Here is a 26,631-nt window from a genome sequence, read left to right as displayed (position 1 = left end):
GATCTTCATTTACAAATATTTCCTGACCTAAAATTGCTGATCGTACTTTTGCATGGAGTATTAACAAGCTAGCACATTGCTGCAAAGGAAACGATTAGTATGGCCGAGCGTTGGGACATTAACTACTGTATAAATACGACCCCATAATGGGTCACAATATTTGACTTAATATCCTCATTTCAGTGATCACTTGCTTGGTTAAGCCTGTGAATGTTCTGGTACCAGGGAGTAACTCCATGTTATGAGCTCATGGCAGTAGACGGCAATCCCATGAATTTCAGTCTGGCACTCAACATGTTAAAAACTGATGAAAGTACATTCTAAAAATTCTAAAACAATGATATATAAATGATTGATGTGAAATGAGAATGTATTATTATTATTATTATTGTTACGGAGTTTTTCCGTGGTAGGTAGAGGTGAAAGAAGGTGCGGGTGTGAATAGGTCTCCAGCTACGAAAGCAAAATTAATTTAAAATTTAACAAGGTTATATTTTCTTTTCAAAAACAAGAAATAACAAGCATGGCAGGTACAAAGTAGCAAGTCAAAAAGGGTAGTTACAATATTTACAGGAATTGGGCTTCGCGCCCTGATTTTACACAGCTTGGGCAATCAGCTCAGTTTTACCCCAAACACGAGTTTTAACAGAGGGGCAGAAAACCCCATTCATACCTAGGAGCCCTTGCTCCAAATTACACAGAAAAGCCTCCACGAGGCATACAACACTTAATTTTCAAAAGAGCCACTCGCTCTCAAAATTTAAGCCTCTCCCAGGCCACACCAAACTCCACCTTCAAGTTGTCCTCACTGGACATAGACACAGGGGTACAATACCCAACCTACTGAGGTCTATTCAATGAAAAGGGGCAATTACATGACCTCTAAAATAACAATTTGAGAGGAGGCAATCTGCACTCCTAATACACTTGTTTTTAAAAAAACCTAATCTGGCTCTAGGCCACTAATGCAAGGGCTAATCCCATACTACCGAGGTGACTTTAGAAAAGAGCAATTTGTTTTACATTAACGAAGAATAGGTTGAGAAAATAAGTTCACCTCAAAACAATAAGAGTGGGAGCTCGAGAGGGTTAGCACTCTCTATCCCAGAAGGTAGCTTAAAAGAGAATAGAAGAAAGATTGTTACATTTTAGGAAAAGGTTACATGGTGGAACGCTTCGCACCCGCCCCGAGAGTTAAACTGCTGAGCTAGCAAAGAAAGAATTTATTAATCGGCCATTACCTTATTGATGACCGCTGCCGAGGAAAGAGGCGCTTCCCGCCTCCTGCTATGTACTTTATACACTGAAAGATGGAACAGAAGTGGCCCGGGGACCCTAAAATCAGCAGTTTATATCCTCTCGCGGAAGGTTCTAGGCGTTAGGGGAATGAAAACACCCTCCCACAAACTTTTTATTGGCTCGGGTACAGAAACATATCCAAGTTGGGGGAAGATACATCGGATTGGTCGGAAATTACTAAAAGAAATTCGGGATTGGATAAATCTAAAACAAGGGGGAAAAGAGGGGTATACAGCCAACTTAAACAATAACAGAAAGAAATTTAGCAAGAAACAAACATTTGAAATAAAAATTTCTCCAACAAAATAGTTCTTTGACTCCGCACTAGGGTGCACTATTGTTGATCTTCAGTAGTGTCCTCTAGAAGAGAAAGTTCACACTTCTTACTTCAAGCGAAACAAAAACACATCAAAAATGACACAGTTCAAAAACTCAAAATTTTCCACGTGGTGACATCTTCTGAGAAGGTAAAGAATTAATAGCGTAGATAAAGTTCAGACTTCCTCCAGCAGAGGAGTTTCAACTGGCGCACATTTTAAATTAGCGGAGTGGAGGTGTACCTCCCGGTACAGACCTCCCCCCCCAAAAGTTCCTCCCGGGGTGACACATGAAATGGTTTGAAAACAAGGTCCAAGTTTTGATGTAGATATGGAGATTAATTGCCAAAAAAATTTATAAGATTTTCTTAATTTGGTTTGATTTAGTTTCAAAATTTTGTTGTTGCAGGTGAAGTAAAGTCTTTATATTTGTAGAAGTTGAATTCTGAAGATAACCTTTTAATACTTAAAAGTGATGAAAAATTTTGCAATGTCCACCAAATATTGCTGTTGAATTCCCAAGTGTAGTCATTGCTTATCGTAACTGTCCATGTAGTTGATGTTGATGAAGTTGGATGGCCAGACCGGCCGTTGCAGCTTGCGTCCAAAGGAGGCCGCTCGTACCCCTCAAGTACCCTGAGATACCGCTCGCCCGCACTATGAGGGGAGCAGAGGTGTTGAAACACGCCGCGCCCGCGGTGAACATATACAGGCTGCGGGCAAGTAGCAGGTCGTGCGCCGCGCATCAGCCTTGGCCGGGAGGAGAGCTCCGGCTCGCCGTGCACATGTCGTCCTCGCTGGGGCCGAGGGGGCCCGTCCTCGAACCCAGCCGCGGCACAGCGCCGCGCGGCTGCGGGGGCACTGAAACATTTAAGCTAGGCGGCAGAATTGTGTTGGACCATCATGTTTCTTTTGAGGGCACAGGCATGTAGAGAGATTGAGGGGTCAGCGGCGTGCAGATATCCATGGCATTTCATCTAAGCCAGCCACTGTGTGTAGTGGAGCAGGAGACGGTAGCGTGGTAATGGCCGTGGCAAGGACAGGATGGCAGTTTAACAAATCGGGGGAGGTTTCACAGAATGCTTACATATAAAATAAAATAGAAGGAGCAGAATGCCTTAAGAGTGGAACTCAAAAAAAAATATAACCTTCATATTCCTATCAAATTATATGAAGCAAGTTGACACAAAATTTACACCGGTTTCACCTGGGACAGGTGAACCCTAAATATCCTCTCGGTGGCTGGATTGCTTACTAACAATGTAACCGGCGTAAGAAAATCCAGAATGATGCATGGCCCATGAAATCTGGGGGCAAGCTTGCCCGCGGGAACAAAATTCTTGACCATCACCCGGTCACCTACCTTCAAAGTGGTGGGTCTCCGTCCACGATCATACTTTTCCCTAACCTTTTCATGAGATACCTTAAGATTGGCTTTAGCCTTCTTCCAAAGATCTTTAATATTATCCGGATCTATTGTCTCGGGTAGAATGTCACTCAGAGACCAAAGGTTAGAGAGCGGCGTGTTGGGAACAAACTTGAACATCAAGGAAGCTGGAGTGAACTTATGAGATTCATGAACCGCCGAATTCAAAGCAAAAGCTAACCAATGCAGGGACGTGTCCCACCTGGAATGATCTTCATGATGATAGGCAATAAGTGCGGACCTGAGATTACGATTAACCCGTTCAGCCAGAGATGGTTGAGGGTAATAAGCAGAAGTAGTTACATGAGAAATGGATGTCAAAACAGAATTTACGAAATAAGTTAGATGTAAAAGCCTTAGCATTATCAGATACAATATATTGGCACGGACCAAAAGAAGCAAAAATAGAATTTAAGCAAGTAATGGTAGACTGAGCGGTAGCCAGCTTAGTCGGAAATAACCAAGAAAATCTTGTAAAACCATCTACACACACAAGGATGAACTTGTTGGCATTACCCTTTGACTGGGGGAATGGTCCTACATAATCAATATACAGGCGTTCCATGGGGCGCGACGCTTGCTGAGAAGACAAGAGGCCTACCTTGGTGGACATGGTCGGTTTACTAAGCAAACAGGATTTACAAGCCTTTACTAGTTCACGGATTTCACCGTCCATACCTTTCCAGATGAACATTTCACGAATCTTTTCATGAGTTTTAAAGATTCCAAGATGCCCTCCTAATGGGGTCTCATGATAATACTTGAAGATCATAGGTACAAGAACAGCTGGAACGACAACTTTCATCATCTTATCATGCCTCGAAGGGCAACATAGAACACCATTCCTCAGAACATAAGGGACAACATGTTCCCCAGAAGAAAGGGTTTCCATTATCGGAGCCAGCGTCGGATCTTCACGTTGGTATTTCTCGATATCCCTAAAGAGCATGGGAGCATCTGTTAGGATGGCATTAACCTTAGATAGTATGGACTCGGAAGGTGATGAATTGTCGACCGGTTCGTGGGTCTCGACGTCGTTAGAAAACATACGGCTGAGTCCATGAGCAACAACATTTTCGGTACCTCTGATATGTCTAACATTAAACTGGAAGGCGGAAATACGAATGGCCCAGCGGGCTATACGACCAGTACGACGCGGCCTACCTAAGACCCAGCTTAAGGCTTGATTATCTGTCTCCAGGTCGAATTTGACATGTTCCAGATAGAGACGGAACTTCTCTAAGGCGAATAAGACTGCCAAACCTTCGAGCTCATAGATGGAATACTTGGCTTCTTGAGCCGACAATGTCCTAGACGCATAGGCGATGGGGCGCCTCCCTAGTTCAGTCTCTTGAAGAAGGACTGCAGCTACCGCTGACGACGATGCGTCGGTTTGGACAATGAATTTCTTCGAGAAATCAGGCATAGCAAGTACAGGGGCATTACAAAGAGCTAATTTAAGGTCTTCAAAAGCGGCTTGTTGAGAAGGTCCCCACTCGAATTTGATGCCTTTCCTACGAAGAAGGTTTAAGGGCGCCGCTCTATTAGCGAAGTTAGGAATAAACTTCCTGAAGAAATTCACCATACCAATGAACCTGGCGATACCTTTAATGTCTTTGGGAGGTTTAAAATCACGGATGGCCTGTGTTCTAGAATGATCGACTGCTACACCATCCGGTGACACAATATGCCCTAGGAAAGACATAGAGGGCTTAGCAAAGGCAACCTTGGACAACTTAACAGTTAACCCAGCCTTACGAAGGCGATCGAGAACTTCGCGCAGATGATCTAGATGTTCTTCAAAAGTCTCGGAAAATACGACGACATCATCCAAGTAGTGATATAAGTACTCAAATTTGATGTCGGAGAAGACCCTATCTAGTAGCCTAGAGAGTACAGCTGCTCCCGTGGGGAGCCCGAAAGGCACGCGGTTGTATTCGTATGAATTCCAGTCCGTGGCAAACGCTGTAAGATGTTTAGACTCTTCGGCCAGGGGAATTTGATTATAGGCCTGATTCAAGTCCAAGATAGTAAAGAACTTGGCCTTACGAAACCATGAAAAACAAGAATGAAGGTCGGGAAGGGGCACAGATTGTAACACCACCTTCCGATTGAGAGCCCTGTAATCAATGACAGGCCTGAAGCCTCCTTGGGGTTTCGGGACTAAAAAAATAGGCGAAGAATACGCTGACTTAGAGGGCCTAATAATACCGTCCTTCAACATCTGATCGATGATTTCTTTTAGAGCCTTCATTTTAGGTGGAGATAGCCTATAAGGTGGAAAACGGACAGGAATCGAATCCGTGACCTCAATTTTGTATTCAATAAGGTCAGTAACACCAAGAGTATCAGAGAACACCTCGGGAAACGACTGACACAATTTGCGAATACTATCAGCCTGCTCCTCAGGTAGATGTCTAAGGTCTAACAACATCTCATCCTGGGTAGGCGAAATAGAAGAACATGATGCAGAATTACACTTTAATAGAGGGATATTACAATTAGAGGCAAATTTGAAAGTGCAAGACCTACTCTGAAGATCGAGCACAAGACCAGTGTGAGAAATAAAGTCCGCTCCCAATATAATGGGGCAAGACAAGTGCTTGGCCACAAACAATTTAACTTTCCATGTGAATTTAAAAATACGAATTTTGACATATAAGGAACCGAGAATTTCTAATGGAGAGGAATTAGCCGAAACGTATTGGATCGCCGACAAACAATAGTTAGGAAGTTTACAAACAGATTTCAATTTTGAATACCAATCAGCCGAAATAATAGAACAAACACTACCTGAATCTAAGAGAGCTGTTATAGGCTCGTTATTTAACTCAATTTTGAGAAAGGGGACCGGTGCGGGGGTATCCGCCGCAATCCTAAGACACTCTTTGGGACCTTCAAAAGATGAATTTGAAAATTGCTCGTTCCCTGAATTTACAACCTGTTTACCAGGGGCTGAGTCTCGGGAAGATGGATTAGTCGACTCAGCCGAAGCCACTAGTCACTTTTTATTATTGGCATAGGTGGAATTTGCACCAGAAGTTGAGCAGGAGGGGGTGCTATTCGAATTGGGACAATTCTTGGCGATATGTGAGAAAGCCCCACATTTAAAACAGCCTTGTGATGACCCGGCTCCATTCCTTGTCCCACTTGACTTGATCAGTGGACACTTGTTGCGCAGATGGTCAGGCGACCCGCAAGCATAACATTTACGGGGATTGACTGGTCGGCGAGGTGGAGGCTGAGTATTACTAAAGGAAGGCGGGGGTTCTTTCGCGACACGCAAAGAATCGGCGTATCTAACTCCTTCCACTGAGACGGCCAATGCTTCAAGTTCAGAGAAAGTTTGCGGGCACGCCGCGGAACACAAATATGACCTGTAGGGTGGTGAAATCCCTTCCACAATAGCTTGTACAATCTGATCCTCAGGGAAATGAAGAGCAAACACCCTAGTATAAAACTTAATGTCCTGTATGAAATCAGCCAAGTTTTCATCCAAGCGTTGTACACGGTAATAGTACTTCTGAATAAGGGAGGACCTGGCCCTAGCCGGGATGAAGTTAGCTAGCAAATGGGCATGGAAATCCTCAATAGATGATTGCTCGGCAATGGCTCTTACGATTTTATCTGAGAGAATACCAATAGCATACGGATAGATAATTCGCAAAATTTGACATGGAGAAAGAGAAAACACAAGGGCATGATCCTGAAATTCAACTAGAAATCTTAAAAATGAAATTACATCACTGGTGGTATTAACGGAAAACCTAGAGATGCCTCTGAGCAACATTGCCAATGGATGAGGCAAGCTGCTAAACCCGGGTGACATAGTAGGTAAAGGTTTCAATGGCAAGGAAGTTAATTCAGAACGGATGTTACTCAATGATGCACGACGTTCAGATTCGTTGTCCAATGGGGCAGGGATAGTTTGAGCAGCAACGGTTATCCTATTAACTTCTCCCTTGGGAGGCGCTTCCTCACTACCTGCATTCACTGTGGTGGGTAGATCGCTTTTGGGAGGAACCTCCCCTGTTAACAATTGAGTGACCTTCCTAGATAATTCAGACATATTTTCAAGCAGCGTACTAGCTTCCTTCTTCTGAACGTCATTCAACTTTAGAGACAACAGATCGTTAACCCTATTCGAAAAATGATATAGCCTAGCTTGCACACGCTTAATTTGATTAGGAGAAGGATCATTTTCATCAAAAAAACTAACTACAGAAGCTAGCCCAGTAATATTCTCCGTGATCGTGGAAAGAGAGTCGTCAATTTCTTTTTCTCCCAAATTGGGGATGGAAATGGGCAAATCTAGGGACTCTCTAAGCTTGTTTGTATCTACTGCAACCGTGCCTCCAGATTGCACATTTCTAATAGTCAATTCGTAGATCAACTCCTCCTTGCGCAAATAGTTAAGATGGAGAACATCGCGAGGGCCGGGCATGGTGACAGAACAATTTTGAAAAACTCAAAAAATTCCAGCAACTGGGAAAATAGTTAGAGTTCGGAACAAACAATGTTTAGCCGTCAAAAGGGGCTAAATTGAGACCCATTCAACCACGCTCTGCTACCACTTGTTACTGAGTTTTTCCGTGGTAGGTAGAGGTGAAAGAAGGTGCGGGTGTGAATAGGTCTCCAGCTACGAAAGCAAAATTAATTTAAAATTTAACAAGGTTATATTTTCTTTTCAAAAACAAGAAATAACAAGCATGGCAGGTACAAAGTAGCAAGTCAAAAAGGGTAGTTACAATATTTACAGGAATTGGGCTTCGCGCCCTGATTTTACACAGCTTGGGCAATCAGCTCAGTTTTACCCCAAACACGAGTTTTAACAGAGGGGCAGAAAACCCCATTCATATCTAGGAGCCCTTGCTCCAAATTACACAGAAAAGCCTCCACGAGGCATACAACACTTAATTTTCAAAAGAGCCACTCGCTCTCAAAATTTAAGCCTCTCCCAGGCCACACCAAACTCCACCTTCAAGTTGTCCTCACTGGACATAGACACAGGGGTACAATACCCAACCTACTGAGGTCTATTCAATGAAAAGGGGCAATTACATGACCTCTAAAATAACAATTTGAGAGGAGGCAATCTGCACTCCTAATACACTTGTTTTTAAAAAAAACCTAATCTGGCTCTAGGCCACTAATGCAAGGGCTAATCCCATACTACCGAGGTGACTTTAGAAAAGAGCAATTTGTTTTACATTAACGAAGAATAGGTTGAGAAAATAAGTTCACCTCAAAACAATAAGAGTGGGAGCTCGAGAGGGTTAGCACTCTCTATCCCAGAAGGTAGCTTAAAAGAGAATAGAAGAAAGATTGTTACATTTTAGGAAAAGGTTACATGGTGGAACGCTTCGCACCCGCCCCGAGAGTTAAACTGCTGAGCTAGCAAAGAAAGAATTTATTAATCGGCCATTACCTTATTGATGACCGCTGCCGAGGAAAGAGGCGCTTCCCGCCTCCTGCTATGTACTTTATACACTGAAAGATGGAACAGAAGTGGCCCGGGGACCCTAAAATCAGCAGTTTATATCCTCTCGCGGAAGGTTCTAGGCGTTAGGGGAATGAAAACACCCTCCCACAAACTTTTTATTGGCTCGGGTACAGAAACATATCCAAGTTGGGGGAAGATACATCGGATTGGTCGGAAATTACTAAAAGAAATTCGGGATTGGATAAATCTAAAACAAGGGGGAAAAGAGGGGTATACAGCCAACTTAAACAATAACAGAAAGAAATTTAGCAAGAAACAAACATTTGAAATAAAAATTTCTCCAACAAAATAGTTCTTTGACTCCGCACTAGGGTGCACTATTGTTGATCTTCAGTAGTGTCCTCTAGAAGAGAAAGTTCACACTTCTTACTTCAAGCGAAACAAAAACACATCAAAAATGACACAGTTCAAAAACTCAAAATTTTCCACGAGGTGACATCTTCTGAGAAGGTAAAGAATTAATAGCGTAGATAAAGTTCAGACTTCCTCCAGCAGAGGGGTTTCAACTGGCGCACATTTTAAATTAGCGGAGTGGAGGTGTACCTCCCGGTACAATTATTATTATATTTGCCTTTATTTGTAGTGGCAAAGTTAGGACTCATGGTCCTCTCTTACACTTAACCACACTTCATTAACATTGTACATCTGAGAGCAATATTCATAATCTTATCTTAAAACTACCATTACAAACTAGAAACAAAATATGAAACAAAATAACATAAACTCTATAAATATTCTTAGTCATGTCTTAAAACTATCATTACAAATTAAAATTTGAATGACACAAAATACCATAAGCACAGTAAACGTACATTCATACACACATTCACTCTACCAGATTCATTCTGCCTGGCGGCACACATCGAGGAGATGCTCACGGCAAGACAACTTGAAAGATTTTATGGCTCTAATGTTGTGGGGGAGAGAATTCCATATTCTAGCTCAATTTGCAACAAAGGAACGACTAAATGCTGCTGACCTGCTGAGAGGGATAGCAAGTGTACTGCCGGAGCGTGTGTTATGCTAGTGGAAAGAGGATAGGAAATTGAGTTGTGAAGATAAGTAGTATGGGATATTCTCTTTTAATACTCGAAAGATTAATACTGCCATGTGGAGGTTTCTATATTGTTCAAATTTTAGAAGGGAAAGTTGTCGATAATAAGGGGTAACATGAACATCATAGCGTAAGGAAAAGATAAATCTAATACATGAGTTCATAGCACGTTGTAATCGGTTTAAATGTTCTCTCATGGCATCAATTAGTACTACGTCACAGTAGGAAAATATAGAGAGGATAAGAGTATTTATAAGCCTAATTCTCATGTTTAGTGGCAGCATATTTTGATGATATTTTAGTGGGTGAAGGGACGCGTACACTTTTCTACAGATATTTGTAATGTGCTCTCCCCAGTTAAGATTCTCGTTTATAATTACACAAGATTTATTACCGAGTTTTCGTACAGAATAATTTTACCAGATAAAGTTAGTGGAGGAATGTTTTTGTTTTTTGCTGCACTGATTTGTTTCGTCTGCCCAACAATAATAGCTTTAGATTTTGATGGATTAATTAAAATACAGTTTTAATGAGTGTATGCATAGATATTATTTAAGTCAGAGTTCATATAACCTATTGCTTGATTGATATCTAAAATTTTGGAATGATAATAGATTTGTAGATCGTCAGCATACAAGTGGTATTTACAGTGTCTTAGCCATGTCAATATATTGTTAATATAGATAACAAAGAGAAGTGGTCCAAGTACAGAGCCTTGTGGTACTCCTGAATATTTCATTACCCATTCGGATGACCTATTCTGAAGAATTATGCATTGTTTTCGTTCCGTAAGATATGAGAGAAAGAATTCTAGGGCTGTCTGTCCAAGGCGAAGCGATTTCAATTTAGCAACCAGTACATCTATATTTACTGTGTCAAAAGCGCTGCTAAAATCAAGAAGTGTAAGTAACGTCACCTGCCCTTCATCCATAGCACGTCTCATGTCATCTGTAACTTTCAGCGGGGCAGGGGCCGTACTGTGTCCCTTTTTGAAACCCGATTGTAAAGGGTCAAGTAGTTTGTATTTATTTAAATAGTCGGTTAATTGCACATGTACTATGCGTTCAAGAGGCTTAGAGATAGATGAAAGTATGCAAACAGGTTGATAATCTGTTATAAGTACAGGTGAGGAAGTTTTGGGGACAGGATTTATAATGGCATTTTTCCACATTCATGGAAAGAGGCCACTTGTGAGGCACGTGTTGTATATATGAGTAATGGCGGGAAGAATAATGTCAATGATGTGATGTATTATGAGTATGGGTATTTCATCAGGTCCTACGGCAGATGATGTGATTGATGATACCTCGCATTTCACGTCAATCTCTGTGACTTCGCGAAATTCAAAGAATGGCCTATTTGGTGGTGGCTGGTTCAGAAGAGATTTTATAGTCTGTGATATTGTGTGTATTTCTGGTTTAATTTTTATTTCAGGAAAATGAGCATTCCATCTCTCCAGAGAGATGTCTGGATTACATGGCTGGGGCAAAGCTTTCCCAATTCCAATGGAACGAAGTTGTTTCCAAGTGTTTGACACATTTAAATTTCCAGCCAGGTGATTGTAAAATTTCTTATTTCGAATTATTACTTTAATTCTATTCCGAAGTGTCCGATACTGTTCAAGCACACTGGAAGAGTGTGTGCGTCTGTAGAGCCGATGTAGCACGTCACAGTGAGACATCATTTGTTTAATGTCATCGGTCAGCCATGGAGAAGGAGGTCGGGAGACTTTGGCCATACGCTTAGGTGCATGTTTATCAAGGAGACCAAGTATAAGTGAACTTAAAGTTTCAACTTTCTTATCGATACTGTTTATATTTCTTATGTCATCTCAAGGACTATTCAAGGCGTCAACCCTCAGATGATCTAAGTTTATATGTTTAATGTCCCTGAATGTGATGTATCTGGACTTATACTTCGGTACTTTGAGCGAGTAAGACAAGTATATTAAGTCATGTGTCGATATGCTAGGGGTAGGAATTTGTCTATGTGATACTATTTTCTGTGGGTTGTTAGTGATCATTAAGTCAATTAGTGTATGTGAAGATGAGGTATGATTTGTCGGTTTTAGTGGAAGTATTGTCATATCCCACGTCTGGAAAATACTTAAGAGTTGCTTTGTATCTCCAGCCTGTTCCAATAAATTAGTATTGAAGTCTCCAAATATTAAAATATATTCATAAGCAGGCGATAGTCTCTGCAGGATGTCTTCAATGTCTGAGAGGTGACCTACCCGTGGTGGCCGATAAACAACTCCTATTAGGGCTTTAACTGTTGTCACATTGATGCCGGCAAAAATGAACTCAGGTCTCGGGTCAGCACAGTGGGCAGATGTGCATACGATTTTACATTTAATATCATCTCTACAGTACAAGGCTACTCCTCCACCTCTTTTATTTATTCGGCCATGCCTGTAAATATTATAGCCCGTTATGTGTACCATACTACTAGGGATAGTTGCGCGTAACCAGCTCTCACCGATACAAGCTACGTGTACATTGCTGTTTTCAAGGAGAGCTGTTAGCTCCTCATGATGAGCAGGTAGGGACTGAGAATTTAAATGAATGCAGTTCAATGAACGTGCGTTGGCCTGAAATACTTTCACTAATGAACTCTGGCAGCGGGGTGTCTCCGTTCTCGGATAGGAGAGGTTAGGGGTAGGGGGACAATCAAGTCCACAGCTGGCAGTGGTTTTAACAGTACTCATCACACAAAGCAGAATACCAAGAAGAATACATGCTTCTTACCTGCGTATTTCCTGTGATATCGTGCCGGCTTTTCATGCACTCAATCACATTCACACTCAATAATAAAACACTATAATACGAACTTAACTAATCCACATTGTCGTTACTTCACACTGTTTCACCCCCTAGCCGCTTGAATAAATTGTTAAGTTCAGCTCGTGTGGTCACTTGAATTTTCTTCCCATCAGAGCTTAAAATAATGATACGTCCATCCTTAGTTCCTACAGATTTCTGACCGAAGTGGTCATGTGCGGCGTTTAGTATGTCCTTTCTCGTTGCTGTTAGCGATTCTATTATCAGCATACCCGATCCCTTCAGCGATTTCTTTGCACGCCAGATACGGTCACGTTCGTGATATCGTGTGAACTTTATTATGATGGGCCTTTTCCCTCCCATCACTACCTCAGCTGTAGTTCTTCTTGGTTTCCCAATCATGTGACAGCGATCTAAATTGTCCAATGTCAAGTCTATCCCTAGGTGGGATTTCACAACACCGAACACCTTATCATAGACACCCTCGTTCGGAGCTTCTACCACCCCGTGGAGTAATAGGCAGTTTCTCCTGCTGTACTGCTCTGCTTCGTCGGTTAGGTCGTCCTGTTTGGAGATCTGGGTATGCATTTCGGTATGTTCAGACTTCACCTCCTGCACCTTCAGCTCTGAACGACTGGAACTCAAGGGTGAGTGCGTCTAGGGAAACATCGCCGGGGTTGGTATCATGGTGGCGCATGTTGCCTTCTCGAAGCGAGCTTGGATGTCATTTAGCTTTTCTTCGAATGAAGAAATGCGCTTGTTCAATGACTTTAGAGACATTGTGAATGAATGTATGCAACCACTGAGTGTTATTTAGTTATGAAACTTGATCTAGTACGAGGACGGTTTGAAAAGTTCTCGGAATCACCGCTAGATGTCAGTGCTAGAGCAACAAGGTTCCTGCGCAATAATCACACATCCTTTGTGAGTGAACACGTGGCACGTCAGTGCTCTAGCTGCAGGAGTGTGGTAGTGACGACTCGTTGTTTTTGTTCCCTCGTAGTGATTTGTGACAATGGAAAAAACTGAGATTCGAGCAGTGATTAAATACTTTGTAAAGAAAGGTATGAAAGCAAAGGAAATTCATGCCGACTTTCAGAACACATTGGGGGACTCTGTTCCTTCATTTTCAACTCTTGCCAAGTGGACCAGCGAGTTTAAATTTGGTCGGGAGAGCTTGGATGATGATCCGCGTAGTGGACGCTCAAAAAGTGTTAAGACCCCAGAATTTATCGCAAAAGTGCATAAAATGGTCATGGAGGATCGTCGACTGAAAGTGCGGGAGATTGCTGAAGCTGTAGAGATGTCTTCTGAATGGGTATATTATATTTTAACCTAAGAATTGGGTATGAAAATATTATCTGCAAGATGAGTGCCGCGGCTCTTGACATTGGACAATAAACGCACCTGATTGGAAATGTCCAAACAAAGTCTGGCCCGTTTTCAGTGCAACCAACAAGATTTTTTGCGCCGGTTTGTGACTACAGATGAAACTTGTGTCCACTACTATACCCCAGAGACAAAACAGCAGTCAAAGCAGTGGAAACATGCTGATTCACCACCACCAAAGAAATCAAAGGCAGTGCGTTCAGCTGGAAAGGTCATGGCCTCAGTTTTCTGGGATGCAAAAGGCATTCTGCTGATAGATTATCTTCCTACTGGCCAAACAATTACAGGGCAATACTATGCAAAACTCCTAGACTAACTACAGGAAAAGATACGTGAAACAAGGCCTGGTTTGGTAAGAAAAAAGGTCATCTTTCATCAGGACAACGCTCCGCCGCACACAAGTGTTATTTCCACGGCAAAACTTCATGAACTGGGGTACGAATTGTTGCCACATCCACCTTATTCATCTGATTTGGCACCATCAGACTTTCATCTATTCCCCAAGCTGAAAATTTTCCTCGGTGGATGGAGATTTTCTACAAGAGAAGAACTGACAGCCGAATTGGAGAGGTATTTTGCAGACCTGGAGGAATCTCATTTTCGAGATGGGATCAAGGCATTGGAACATCACTGGACCAAATGCATTAGTCTACAGGGAGACTATGTTGAAAAATAAAGGCAGTTCCACCGAGGTAAGATACTTAATTCTAGTACATTCCGAGAACTTTTCAAACCACCTACGTACACACAAATTGTAGTTAAACTTGCTGATTTGCTAGGTGGTTTACGGAGCTCTCTCACATGCACTTCTTCACTGCCGCCATGTTTAACAGTATATTGAAACCAGTGTAACAATTAAAATTCGCTTCTTTGGTGACAACCAGTAAAAGTTGGTTTACATCGCACTGACACAGATAGGTCTTATGGTGACGATGGGTTGGGAAAGCACCAGGAGAGAGAAGGAAGCAGCCATGGCCTTAATTACGGTACAGCCCCAGCGTTGGCCTAGAGTGAAAATGGGAAACCATGGAAAACCATCTTCAGGGCTGCCGACAGTAGGGCTCGAACCCACTATCTCCCGAATACTGGATACTGGCCACACTTAAGCGACTACAGTCTTATTTAAAAATCTTGTTGAACATTGTACCAAATTAAAATTGTGCTTTCCAGAAATCTAGAAAGAAAAGAAGAGATTTTTGATAAAAGTTAATATGAAAGTAGGGGGTTAAACTATCAGTAGAAGCATTTACTCCCATGTCTCTTGTCCCCACGAGCGGGCTCCACCCTGCATGTTCCTTTATATTGTGCGTGATTCACATGCCCAATCAAAAGAACAGCCCCAAATTAGCCTAGTGCGACATTCCGTTCAAGGATATTTATTGACAATGACAGTAAAAAAAGAGCAATTTAAAATTCCCAGTAGAGGCCGAGTGTGGTTGCTGTATGACAGTAGTGAGGAGGCAGCATGACCATGGAAATAAAGCGAGGATGATGTAGCGAGGGAGTGTGCTGTTTAAAAGGGCCTAATATCTTGGGCCATTGGCCCCTAATTGTATGAGATGAAATTAAATGTAACAATAATTAAAATTTTAAAATATTTCCACCGACTAGAAGAGCCTCTGATAAATGGAGGGTCCATGTTCACGTTATGCCCTGTGTGCACATCCAGGATGATTTCACATCATTGAATTGACCATGGAGGTACCTTACTTGGTCGTTTAACAAGACAAGGAATTGAAGGGAAATCAAACAATCTATGAATGCTATCCAAACGTATACCAACCCACTGTGTTGCTTGTGGATATGCAGTGTAGAGCTGACGGTTTCAATTGTGTCTTACTCCTTCTCCACCTTATTTTCTTATTTAACAGGTTGGAAGATGAATTTCCAGCCCTCGTCAACGATGCCGCCTCCACCGGCTTTGGCACAGCTTTCGCCAACCTCTTGGGGAAGGGAGACCTAGCATTCCCCTCCTGCTGTGCCAGCTTATGTTTCCAGACTGGCACAGGCTTGTTTTTGGTTGAAGGCTGGGATGACACCACCTTCAAGCTATTACTCTACATGGCATTTCTCACAGGTGCAACAGCTGCCTTGGGCACAGTGATCTTCACAGGTATTGGTGAAAAATATGAGAAACTTGGTAGATTCTGCGCTATCATGCTGAAGTCTAGTTTCTTTACAAGTGCATTCATGGAATGAAACTTACGGCACACTTCCTGGTAGGAAAGGCCATCCAGTGTCTTGATTTTCTGGATCTTCTTCTCATCGAAATAGACCAGACAGTTTCTATCTTGAAATGAACAAAGTCCAGGGCAGTTAGTTCAACTGTAAGGAGGTGTGCACTCTTCCGTGCCATGAGCTCCTCTTCACATGTACCACATACTGATTCAAACAGAATGATATCATATGTCCGAACCTGTGCACTGCAAGGGAGGCGGGCCGCACATTGCAACAATAGGTTTTTCTGGTAATAGTGACAACCTGAAGAAGACAATGAAGGCACCAGTGGCAACTCATGCCACAGTTCTTCATGTCTTCCATCAACTCATCGTCAGTGTTCAATTGAGATCATGGCAGATGACTCTGTGAACCAAATTCAAGGATTTGTGCCCTTCCATTTTGATGGATCACACTTAAGCAACTGATCAGCATGAAATGCAGTGTGCATTTTCAACAACAAATCACCATTGCTCATTTTCTTCTAGCCTTCAAGTTTGCCACAGACACCTTCGATGTGTCTACTGAACAAGATAAGACTTTCCCAGCCTGAAATCCTCCCCATTGGTTCTGGTAGCAACCAGGGACCTAGGGAAGCTTGATCCCATGCTTTCATGCTGTGCTTGTTCCCAGTGAGGTTGCCCCTCTCAGGGAATCAAAAGTTAAAATCTTGGGTGGCAGACTACTCTGGGCAGACTCGAGACTTTTGAAGCCATGCCCAAAACCATCCTCCCTAAATGAGACCCATTCCGATCGAAGGCCTATCTAGCTGAACCAAGAAGCCAAGGCAAAACGCACCTGGTCATAGCAGGTATTGGCTGGGTTCTGATGTTGGACGATGCCTAATAAGGACTGACTGAGGCAATGAACAATCGGACTCCCTTCCTCAAATCACCCACAGTAGTGCAATAGCATACACAGAGTGGTAAGTATAGATTAAAAATAAAATAAATAATTAATAATATGTTCTGTTCGCAATCAGCTGTGCGGGGACCTGCGTTGTCAGGTGGATACTAGTGCTGAGTACATGGCGCTCCCACCCAACAGGCTATGTTGAACATGCAAGAGGCCTCTCCCCAAGCAGCAATCACATCAAATTTCAATTGTCTACAATCAACCCATAATGAATTTTTTTAAAGAGGGGACCAATGGCCATATGACCCTTTTAGTCATACGACAGGCAGGGGATACCGTGGGTGTATTCTTCATATGGATCTCCCACCCATACGGGGTACCAATATGAGGAAGCCATCTCAATGAAGTCACATAGGGAGAGGTCCAGAATGCAAGAGTATTAAAAGGAACAAATTTAGACTCAGACCACTATTTCTCCAAAATAAAGATAAGATTCCCATTTAAAAAAAAAAAAAATGGCTTTACATCACACTGACACTGATAGGTCTTACAGCGATAATGGGATAGGAAAGACTTAGGAGTAAAAAGAAGTGGCCATGGCCTTAATTAAGGTACAGCCCAGCATTTGCGTGGTATGAAAATGGGAAAACATGGAAAACCATCTTCAGGGCTGCCAACAGTGGGGTTTAAACCCACTATCTCCCGGATGCAAGCTCAGAGCTGCATATCCCTAACAGCATGGCCAGCTCACTGCTAAGATTCCTATCTAGGAACACTAAGAAAACCAAGTCATTCAAGCTTACTAAGTTTGATTTAGAGAAACATTCAACTTGCAATCACTTCACAGAGAAATTATAAGCACTGGAATGTAGCAATTGGGATGAATTGAGGAAGAATCTAGTGAAAGTTGCCACCAAGACTGTTCTGTTGCTAAAACAGGAGAAGCGGTGACGCGGAGACAGACAGCCTGGCTAAAGTGGATCTCACAGAAGACAGTACAACAGGGATAAGTTCACAGAGCAACAGAAGTTAACTACCAGAACCACCAGACAAGTAAAATGTCAGTTTATAAAAGACCAACAAATACAATTGGATGAAGACTTCAAGAAGAACAGTTGCAGAAAATTCTACAGAAGCTTTAAACAGAACCTCCGTCACTGTAACCCACCCAGCCTCCACTTCAGAGGACCAGATGAGAAGATAGCCTATTATGATACAGAAAACTCTTACCTTCTGGCAAAGTACTTTGAGAACCTCCTTAACTGTGAATCGCCTGGTACATTCTTTGCTTATCGAGACAGCAACAAGCAACCAAACTCTCAACCACCGACCAAAGAAGTGGTCGAAATCATTCAATCCTTGAAAACAAACAAAGCATCGGGAGAAGACTCAATAATAGCCCAACTATGGAAGCAAGCTGATGATAGGACGATCAACAATTTGATGAAAAGCCTACACAATATTTGGGAGACTGAAACATTACCTAGTGACTTGACTTCTGCTTTGATTCATCCCTTGCACAAGAAAGGAGACTTGACCAACATGAACAATCATCGAGGAATTTGACTGGTACATGACACACACAAAATTTTCTCCAAGGTTTTATTAAACAGAGTTGAACCACTACTAGGAGAATACAAAGGGAGATTAAGAAAAGGGCGGTCGTGTACTCAACAGATACTAAACATTTTTTATTTAATTTTTTACAATTTACTTTATGTCACACTGACACAGATGGGTCTTATAGTGATGATGGGATAGGAAAGGCCTAGGAGTACCGGTAGGAAAGAATCAGCCATGGCTTTAATTAAGGTACAACCCCAGCATTTGCCTGGTGTGAAAAAGGGAAACCATGGAAAATCATCTGCTGGATGCAATCTTACAGCTGTGCACCCCTAACCACACGGCCAACTAGCCCAGTGATACTAAACCCGATGTCAGTGTTACAACAGGTAAAAATGGCTGGTAAGAAACATGTTATTGTCTTTGCCAACTTAAAAAGCCATATTACTGTCATGAAAATCCTGCAGGAACTAGAACTTGACCAGAAGGCCAAGCGGACTTTAAATATCACCAGATCATGAGTGAAGTTCAGAGGAACGCTCTCAGAATGTTTTGAAAACAAGATGGAGTAAGGCAGAGAGACAATCTTTTTCCACTTCTCTTTAACTGTGCGTTGGAAAAGGTAGTAAGAGAGTGTGAAAGGAGTTAGCTAGACAAGGGACTCCATGTGGTGTCTCTCTGGGACACAAGCGGAGTGGACTCATTACTGACTGCCTGACACTTTTGCCTAATTCAATAGAAATTTCACTGAAACAACGCAATATTCTCAGACAACATGCAGCAATGGTAAGGCTATACATTTCACATGAGAAAACATAATACATCGTGAGCATTGGTGAATCTCCTAGAGCACTGCATCTAGAGCAGAAAATGATCATGATAACCAACAGGTTTAAGTACCTGGGAGAATGGCTGGAAACCAATCTCTCCAAACTTGAGTTAACAAGCTATAACTGGCATACCAACTGACAAAGAACACCTACAATTAAAAGGGCATAACTATAGAGTCCGTCCCACAATGTTAGTAATATGAGGCACCACTATATGGTGCACGTGATGTAAGTAGAGGTAAGTAGAATGGCACTGGTGTCAACTGTTCGTTGTTGGTTTGATATGGCTGTTTCGCTTTTCTTGCCGTGCGGACAGTAAGCGCCACGGCCATTGAAAAAAGCCTCTCAAAGGGAGTGTGACCCCAAAGGGGCCATGTTCTCATGATAGAGATTGGTCTGGATGTGCAAAAATACATTAGAGCTACTACATTACTTTTTTCTTTTCTTTCATAAGCCCATACAATTTAATTAACAAAGTTTTATTCCACCTACTCAATCACAGATAGTGGCGCTGAGAGCTAGACGCGTGTAAGTGTGCTCCGCAACTCACCTGCCTAAATCGCAAGACAACTAGCAAGTCGTAATCGGGAGTGTAATTCGAAAGTTTAGGATACAAACTCATCGTGTGTGCAACTATGACCCTCAAAGAAGTGAAGGAAAGAATTACAGGCTTCAAAAAGCAAATGGCTCAATTCCAAGCCTGCCTGGAGGAAGCCATGACTGCTCCCACCAGCAGTGCTACCAACCCCAGCGATGTTCTGACTGTGCTTCAAACAGACTTCCGAACCTTTCGAAATTCCATCTGTGCTGGAAGGATAATAATTCATGTATCCGGTAAGAAAGACAATGTCGCTGATATTGAGAAACGACTGGAAATTCAGGAGGCTCGGAGTGATGAAGCGGAACAGTACAGTAAGCGTAATTGTCTCCTTCTGCACGGAGTGAGCGAGATGCCTAAGGAGGGCATCTATGGAAAGGTCATTGAAACTTTCCGTCATAAACTGAAAGTCGAACTGTCCATGGACTCCATCGATCGCTGTCATCGACTGGGACGGCAACGTAGATCGACTGCTGATGTAGTGACTGAGGGTAATCGGCCTATCATAATAAAATTCCTCCGCTACCACCAGCGGGATCAAGTTTGGCGTGCTAAACGACAGCTGAAAGGCTCCAAACTACTCATAACTGAATCTCCGTTATTGGACATTATAAATTTTCCAGCTAACTCATTCTTGGCAACCAAGACCATTTATATTGGTATTATAAATTTACTCATTCTGGACAAATATTTCAGATTCCCTATGGGAATCAACATCTATGTCATCTGATGGCCAAGCAGGCATCAAATGTTTGATAATGAGACAAAGTCTCTAGTGCATTGGCACTGCCGGTGGCTCCAGTTAGCCTACGCAGTGGCCTCCACGGTATGCACTAGCCAGCGTATTGGTAGGTGTGCTAGGTACCAACTGATGAGCCCACCCTAGCACACGAGGGCAAAACGCTGGCAACCAAGAATGAGTTAGCTGGAAAATTTATAATGTCCAATAACGGACCATTTATATTGGTATTACCGGGCGAGTTGGCCATGCGCGTAGAGGCGCGCGGCTGTGAGCTCGCATCCGGGAGATAGTAGGTTCGAATCCCACTATCGGCAGCCCTGAAGATGGTTTTCCGTGGTTTCCCATTTTCACACCAGGCAAATGCTGGGGCTGTACCTTAATTAAGGCCACGGCCGCTTCCTTCCAACTCCTTGGCCTTTCCTATCCCATCGTCGCCATAAGACCTATCTGTGTCGGTGCGACGTAAAGCCCCTAGCAAAAAAAAAAAAAAAAAAAAAAAAAAATATTGGTATTATAAATTTACTCATTCTGGACAAATATTTCAGATTCCCTATGGGAATCAACATCTATGTCATCTGATGGCCAAGCAGGCATCAATTTTTGATAATGAGACAAAGTCTCTAGTGCATTGGCACTGCCGGTGGCTCCAGTTAGCCTACGCAGTGGCCTCCACGGTATGCACTAGCCAGCGTATTGGTAGGTGTGCTAGGTACCAACTGATGAGCCCACCCTAGCACATGAGGGCGAAACGCTGGCAACCAAGAATGAGTTAACTGGAAAATTTATAATGTCCAATAACGGACCATTTATATTGGTATTATAAATTTACTCATTCTGGACAAATATTTCAGATTCCCTATGGGAATCAACATCTATGTCATCTGATGGCCAAGCAGGCATCAATTTTTTATAATGAGACAAAGTCTCTAGTGCATTGGCACTGCCGGTGGCTCCAGTTAGCCTACGCAGTGGCCTCCACGGTATGCACTAGCCAGCGTATTGGTAGGTGTGCTAGGTACCAACTGATGAGCCCACCCTAGCACATGAGGGCGAAACGCTGGCAACCAAGAATGAGTTAACTGGAAAATTTATAATGTCCAATAACGGACCATTTATATTGGTATTATAAATTTACTCATTCTGGACAAATATTTCAGATTCCCTATGGGAATCAACAGGGAATCAACATCTATGTCATCTGATGGCCAAGCAGGCATCAATTTTTGATAATGAGACAAAGTCTCTAGTGCATTGGCACTGCCGGTGGCTCCAGTTAGCCTACGCAGTGGCCTCCACGGTATGCACTAGCCAGCGTATTGGTAGGTGTGCTAGGTACCAACTGATGAGCCCACCCTAGCACACGAGGGCGAAACGCTGGCAACTAAGAATGAGTTAGCTGGAAAATTTATAATGTCCAATAACGGACCATTTATATTGGTATTATAAATTTACTCATTCTGGACAAATATTTCAGATTCCCTATGGGAATCAACATCTATGTCATCTGATGGCCAAGCAGGCATCAATTTTTTATAATGAGACAAAGTCTCTAGTGCATTGACACTGCCGGTGGCTCCAGTTAGCCTACGCAGTGGCCTCCACGGTATGCACTAGCCAGCGTATTGGTAGGTGTGCTAGGTACCAACTGATGAGCCCACCCTAGCACACGAGGGCGAAACGCTGGCAACCAAGAATGAGTTAGCTGGAAAATTTATAATGTCCAATAACGGACCATTTATATTGGTATTATAAATTTACTCATTCTGGACAAATATTTCAGATTCCCTATGGGAATCAACATCTATGTCATCTGATGGCCAAGCAGGCATCAATTTTTGATAATGAGACAAAGTCTCTAGTGCATTGGCACTGCCGGTGGCTCCAGTTAGCCTACGCAGTGGCCTCCACGGTATGCACTAGCCAGCGTATTGGTAGGTGTGCTAGGTACCAACTGATGAGCCCACCCTAGCACACGAGGGCGAAACGCTGGCAACCAAGAATGAGTTAGCTGGAAAATTTATAATGTCCAATAACGGACCATTTATATTGGTATTATGGTGGATGGTGCCTGCGCGGTTTGAGCATAAACATTTAATCCCGGTTGTGAAATTTCAACAATTTTGTCAGCCATAGTGGCTATGGTGTCCAGATCATCTTTACTCGTAGCTAATATAGAACGTGCGGTAACAGGAAGCCTCTGCATAAATATGGTTTTCAAGAAATCGTCCTTGACTTGCGTACCGGCTAAAGTTCGCATCTCACGTAAGAGTTGAGTTGGCTTCTTATCACCTAATTCTAATTCTGTTAATAATTTCGTCACTTTCCTATTCTCTGACTCTTCAAATTCCTGAATTAGTCGTGCTTTAAGCTCTGTGAACGGAGTGGTAGATAGTGGTCGAGATAAAAAGTCGGAAATTAATTCTACAATATCCGCTTCTAATGACGCAACAACATGATTAAATTTCGTGGTTTTGTTAGTGATACCCAACATAGTAAACTGTGTTTCAACTTGAAGAAACCATACCTTTATGTTTTTCTTCCAGATGGGTGGAATCTTCACTGAAATGCGAGCAATACCCGCTTCGTTCCATACTGTTGTTGGCGGTGGATTTGTTTCGTTGCTGGCATCGGTCATTTTCACATTTGACTAACCACAAAATGTGTTCCGCACCGTATTTTAATATCATGTCGGGAGTCACCAATGTAGTTATTGATGATGATTATGTACTTGAATAATGGAACAGGGATGGTGTATTAATGTGTTTAATTAACACTCCAACTATCGTGGGGATGAAAGTAAAAAAACATGAATAATAATCAGAGAGAATAAAGATAATATTAGAAGCACAGAACATCAATATATAAAAGTCTTCGAAACCCTAACAAAGTTCAAGGAGTTTATAACACATATATGAGTTTATACACATATATTGATACTAGAGGCCGTCACAACATCATACAACAGCCTAACCTCATGCTCTGTGGTGAAGCTATACCTTTTCAGAAGCCTGTAAAAAACCTTTTTTTTTTTTTTTTTTTTTTTTGTTAGCGGCTTTACGTCGCACCGACACAGATAGGTCTTATGGCGACGATGGGATAGGAAAGGCCTAGGAGTTGGAAGGAAGCGGCCGTGGCCTTAATTAAGGTACAGCCCCAGCATTTGCCTGGTGTGAAAATGGGAAACCACGGAAAACCATCTTCAGGGCTGCCGATAGTGGGATTCGAACCTACTATCTCCCGGATGCAAGCTCACAGCCGCGCGCCTCTACGCGCACGGCCAACTCGCCCGGTGTAAAAAACCTAGGTGTTGTCATGAATGACACATTAAACTGGAATGACCATATAACAAGTGTCTGCAGAAAAATATATGCATCTCTTCACCCCCTAAAAATGAAACAATCCATTCTTCCATACAGTATGAAAATAAAACTTATTCAAACTCTCATTTTTCCAATAATTTATTACTGTGATGTTGTATTAACCGATGCAACTGCAGAACAAACTATGAAACTTCAAAGGGCAATGAACTCTTGCATATGATTTATATTTTGTTTGAACTTTAGGACACATATTTCCCCCTATTATGATAAGTTATCCTGGCTGAAAATCGATCAACTAAGAAATTTACATACTGCGACACTAATTTTTTGACTTCTGAACGAATCTACACCTGAATACCTATCCTCACATTTTAACTTCCTCTCATCTATCCATGGACATAATACCAGATCGACTTCTACCCTTATGATACCGGTTAATCATTCATCTGTATACAGCCAATCTTTCCAAGTGTCTGGGGCAAGGCTATGGAACACACTCCCTGTCAGTATACGTAATAGCACTTCAACAGTCTCATTTAAAATGTCTTGTCAAGATTTCCTCTTAAATACGTGATCAGCTTGTATGAATGTTAGTGTGTATGAATGCAAGTGTGATTTAGAACTATTGTTAGGTGATGTAGATATAGATAGGCTAGATAATATTAATCATTAAAAAAAATAACAATTATAATCTCTTATAATATTACTTCATAAATTTATGTAGTTCCTAGGGACTGTTAATGTTATTTTTCCAAATTATGTGATTATGGACAGTATGTAGTGGTTAAGTGTAAGAGAGGGCCGTGAGCCCTAACTTCGCCACATACAAAGGCATAAAATAAATAATAAATAAATACTATACAATAATTGTAATGCCTATGTATACATTACAATGTGTTGTTAGGGGACTAGTTTCGACCCGGTGTGGGTCATCTTCAGCCTAAATAAGGTACACTTTTATTTGTTTATTTGTTGTGGACTGTTTCTGGATATCGATGAATAAAAGTGTACCTTATTTAGGCTGATGATGACTCACACAGGGTCGAAACTAGTCCCCTAACAACACATTGTAATGTATACGTAGGCATTACAATTATTGTATAGTACTGAGTAGGTGGAATAAAACTTTGTTAATTAAATTTTATGTAATCTTAATTCAATATGGAACCAAAGAAATGAAATTTATAACCTTAGATTTCATAAGCCCCGAGATTAAAGGATGTTATCGTCTGACACCATGAGACTTTCAAATTTTGCGGGCCTCTTTAGCTGCTTTTCTTCTGCAGTGGTTGGTAACAAAATCTCTGTCTCTTCATTGGTGGAAATGACATCTTAATGTTCTGGGGATAGGTGGGATGGTCCCTGACAGGCATAATGTACACATCCCTCCTCCAGAATCATTCCTAGATAAGAATGGCAGCATTGTAACTAACCTATTATGTTCTAATCCTTGCAGGGCAGACTATATTTCTACCATAAAAGTATTTCTCCCATAACAGTAAAATAAAGCTCTACCAGACAGTCATCCATTCCAAAGCCTTAAATGCTTTATGATTTCTAATATACAGCAGGAAGAGACTTGTGGACAAACTTGAAATCCAGGAGAGAAAAAATAGGTGAAAATTTATGCCGAGCCACGCAAGCTTTATAACATCTTAAGGAAGTTGAAAAGATGATTCAGAGAGAGATGTGTTCATTGAGATGTACAGCCCTCTCCCAGAAGTACAGTATTTCTCCAAATCCAAGACAACCCACCCTCCTGTTTTCCTTCAAAAAATATAAATCGGGCTTAAAAAGTGCTTTGTGAAATCTTCTGAATGTCTTTTTTGTACAGTACACATTTTCAGACTATCTTTGTCTTCACGCCAACGCAGAACATTGGCTTTAGTTACTCCGTATTTTCTTGCAGCTGCACAGTTATTCTTTATTTCCATGAGTTTAACAACCATTAACTTAAAATTGGCATCATAATATTGATGAAAACCTATTGAAAATTTTCCGGCAATACCTGTTTTACGTGCCTTTAAAGTACGATGATCAATCACAAAAATATTCCTGCTGTCTGTAAAACTGTTAATTTTACTAAGTGTCAGGTACAGTAGACACCTTATAACTTTGCCAAGGAGAAGCCATGACCTCTCTAAGAATTAGAAAGATCACATTTTTTGATGCCATTTGAGAAACGCTTTTGTGGAAGCTAATACAGGGACTTTAAGAAAAGTATATTCAGGGGTTTGATGTTCGCCCGGTCGCCCCGGCTGCGAGTCTGTCTCCCACCATGTAGAATGTCATTCTCTCTTCACTATTTTCCGAAAACTAGTGATGTTACAGAGGTGTAATGTACAACTGGTCACCACGGCTATAAATGTAGCCTATAGGCCTAATAAAGACGCAGACGTTGAAGGTCAAGTTTTATGTGCGTGAGGGGGTTAAACGGAATCAGTGTGGTTACCATGGTAACTGCCAGTGATGTTTTACTGTTAGTTCATGCATGCAAGACAACCCTTGATTTTACCACATGATATTCTGAGAAAAGACGTTGTCTTGGATTCGGAGAAATACTGTACATTTACTTTCAAAACCTAATGAAGAGTAGCACATGGCATTCTCTATTGCAGAAGTAGCTACCAGCATTGCTGTTGGCTAACGTGAAATGTGTTGTGATGTCACTGCCAGGAATGATGAGAATTATATTCTGTTACCAACCCTCACAGTATAAAAGCACAAATAAAATGGAA

The sequence above is a fragment of the Anabrus simplex genome, chromosome 5 (genome assembly GCF_040414725.1).
Source record: "Anabrus simplex isolate iqAnaSimp1 chromosome 5, ASM4041472v1, whole genome shotgun sequence".
Taxonomy (NCBI): Eukaryota; Metazoa; Arthropoda; class Insecta; order Orthoptera; family Tettigoniidae; genus Anabrus; species Anabrus simplex.
Note: the sequence above shows the minus strand (reverse complement) of the source record.